General features: G+C 55.9%; 1 pseudogene; it reads left to right on the top strand.

The window, feature by feature from the left end:
* The first annotated feature begins 990 nt into the window (after window positions 1–990).
* On the top strand, window positions 991–2,749 carry LOC108542488 (gamma-glutamyltransferase 5-like; annotated as a pseudogene).
* Window positions 2,750–3,231: the final 482 nt, after the last annotated feature.

Below are 3,231 nucleotides of genomic sequence, written 5' to 3'. Positions count from 1 at the left end.
TTTTGTTTTGTTTTGAGATGGAGTCTCGCTCTGTCACACAGGCTGGAGTGCAGCAGCACAATCTCAGCTCACCGCAACCTCTGCCTCCTGGGTTCAAGCAATTCTCCTGCCTCAGCCTCCCCAGTAGCTGGGATTATAGGCAACCACCATCATGCCCGGATAACTTTGTATTTTTGTAGAGATGGGGATTCACCATGTTGGTCAGGCTGGTCTCGAACTCCTAACCTCAGGTAATCCGCCTGCCTTAGCCTCCCAAAGTGCTGGGATTACAGGTGTGAGCCACCATGCCTGGCTGCAGCTCTATTTTGACAATTTTCACAGCCTCTTCCTGCTTCCGGAGGCTCCCAGCCTTCCTTGGCTTGTGGCTGCCTCACCCTAGTCTCTGTCTCCATGGCCATTCTGGTTTCTCCTCTGCTCTATGTCCTCTCCTCTGTGTGTCTGTCTTACAAGGACACTGTGATCACATTTAGGGCACATCTAGATAATCCAGGATCATCTCCTCCTCTCAAAATCTTTAATATACTTTAGGCTGGGTGTGGTGGTTCATACCGGTAATCCCAGCATTTTGGGAGGCAAAGGCGGGTGGATTACTTGAGGTCAGGAGTTGGAGACCAGCCTGGCCAACATGGTGAAACCCCATCTCTACTAAAAATAGAAAAATTAGCTGGGCATGGTGGCACATGCCTATAGTCCTAGCTACTCAGGAGACTGAGGCAGGAGAATCGCTTGAACCTGGGAGGTGGAGGTTGCAGTGAGCTGAGACCGGACCATTGCACTCCAGCCTGGGTGATAGAGCAAGACTCTGTCTCAAAAAAAAAAAAATCTTTAACATACTTTTCCACTTAACGTATTAGTCACTCTTGCACTGTATAAGGTAATATCCACAGGTTTTGGGAATTAGGATGTGGGTAGATCTTTCTGTGGGGTAGGGGGGCAATGCTCAACCCTTTACATAGGGTGACCCCAACCTGTGCCCCAACCCCTCTCCAGGGTTCAACTTCTCAGCAGAGTCTGTGGCCAGGCCTGAGGGGAGGGTGAACATGTACCACTACCTTCTGAAGACGCTGAAGTTTGCCAGGGGGCAGAGGTGGAGGCTGGGGGACCCTCGCAGCCACCCGAAGCTCCAGGTGAGGTTGCTGAGGTTGCTGGGCTGGTGGGCTGTCCTCCTCCCTGGCTCAGGACTTAGCATGAAAGGAGGGTCAGGCCCGGCAGGGGGAGGTTGGAGGGAGATGTATGTGGTTCTAGGCCAGGGCTGGACTGAAAGGGATGCTGGGGTGGCAGGTACAGGGGTCAGGTGCAGGAGTGGCACCATATCTCAAAGGACCTGGAGAGTGGGCTGAGTCTAGACCTAGCCTGGGCTTGAGAGAGGCCTGGCCACAAGGTAGAAGACAGACTGGAGGTGGCCCCCATGGGGGCTGAGCTTGTCCTGCCCTTGGTTCTGTGGATCCCGCCTGGCCCCTCACTGACCCTGCCACCTGCCCACCCATGCCAGAATGCCTCCCGGGACCTGCTGGGGGAGACCCTGGCTCAGCTCATCCACCAATAGATTGATGGCTGGGGGGACCACGAGCTCAGTCACTACAGCTTGGCTGGGGCCTGGGGCCACGGGACAGACACATCCCCTGTGTCTGTGCTGAAGGAGGATGGCAGTGCCGTGGCTGCCACCACCACCATCAACACACTGTGCGTGTGGCTTGGGGGAAGGCGGATGGCTTCACTTCTCCTCTCCTAGACCTGCACTCCCCCAGCCCCATGTCCCCTCACTTGTCCCCATGGGGCAGCACTTTGCTTTTGCCCTTTGTCTCCTCCTCTATTTCAAAAGAGGGCCCCCGCCGACATCTCTGGCTGGAAAGGCTGCTGCTGGGGTGGTCCTGAGGCAAGACTTACCTGGGAATGGGCGGCCTCACTCAGAAGGGTGCCCTGATATGGGGGCACAGGTGGGTCTTTGGGGATCCTTCCTGGTTGTTGCCAGGGAGAGAATAGTGGCTCCAGCATGCTTCAGGGCAGCTGTAAAATGAGGGGGTCCTGCAAGGTGGGCAGGGCAGGCGGTGTCTGGTGGGAGCCCCGGGTCCTAGCCCAGGCTCTGCCTCCACAGCTGCAGCTTTGGAGCGATGGTGTATTCACCACGGACAGGCATCATCCTCAACAACGAGCTCCTGGACTTATGCGAGAGATGCCCCCGGGGTTCTGGCACCACCCCCTCACCTGGTGAGAACAAGGCTTCCCACGCGGGGTCCACAAGGCCCCCAACTAGGGAAGAGGAGGGAGGGGGCTGGGCTGGGGCTGCATGCTGACCCCTGGATGGGTCACTGCACTCGCCAAGCCGCTGTTTGCTCAGCAGTGAATGGAGACAGGGTGGGTGGAGCTCCCAGAGGGTACTGGCCCCCAGTTCCAGGCAAGCGGTCCCCATCCTCCATGGTGCCCTCCATCTTGATCAACAAAGCCCAGGGGTCGAAGCTAGTGATTGGCGGGGCTGGCGGGGAGCTCATCATCTCTGCTGTGGCTCAGGTTAGTCTGGAGAGCTCCTGGCTCCAGTGTCTCCTCTCTGGGCAGCATACTGTCTGACTCTCCCTGGAGTGGGGATGTGAGGGCTGATGTAGGGTAGCAGGTACCCCCTTTCTCCCTGCATCCCTCATCTCTCCCCCAGGCCATCATGAACAAGCTATGGCTTGGCTTTGAACTGAGAGCGGCCCCCATCCTGCATGTCAACAGCAAGGGCTGTGTGGAGTACCAGCCCAGCCTCAGCCAGGTGAGGCTGAGGTCTAAGCTAGATGCCTAGGGCAGACCCCACTCCCCAAGTCCAAGCTGCTCAAAGCCACCTGAGAGGAACTCAGTCACCGAGATTCTTAGGCCAGGTACACTTCAGCTTTGGAGGCCATAGGAGTTGGGGACCTTGGTGGGTGAGGCCGTCAGTGGCCTCCAGGCCAGTTCCATGGCCTCCAAGACAGAGACCAGGGTGTTGCCTATGCTGCTCCCAGGCTGAGGATCTCAGCACCTTGGTCTCTGGTCTGTGGTTGATGCCATTTTTCAGAAGTGAGTTTTCCTGGCTGGGGCCTCTCAGACTCTCCCTCATGGTGACTTTTTCCTTGTGTGATTTGTAACTTATATTTGCAACTTTATTTGTAAAAGAGGTTGTTTTACCTGTGGCAGTCTGGAAAGTGATTTTCTTCTGGGGCACTAGGGCATTGGTGATAATTTTTACTATATATGTATAAATTTTTTTTTTTTTTT

This window comes from Rhinopithecus bieti, unplaced genomic scaffold (assembly GCF_001698545.2).
Source record: "Rhinopithecus bieti isolate Rb0 unplaced genomic scaffold, ASM169854v2 scaffold_23202, whole genome shotgun sequence".
Classification (NCBI taxonomy): Eukaryota; Metazoa; Chordata; class Mammalia; order Primates; family Cercopithecidae; genus Rhinopithecus; species Rhinopithecus bieti.
The sequence above is the reverse complement of the archived record's forward strand: the minus strand, read 5'-3'. Positions and strand labels throughout refer to the sequence as shown.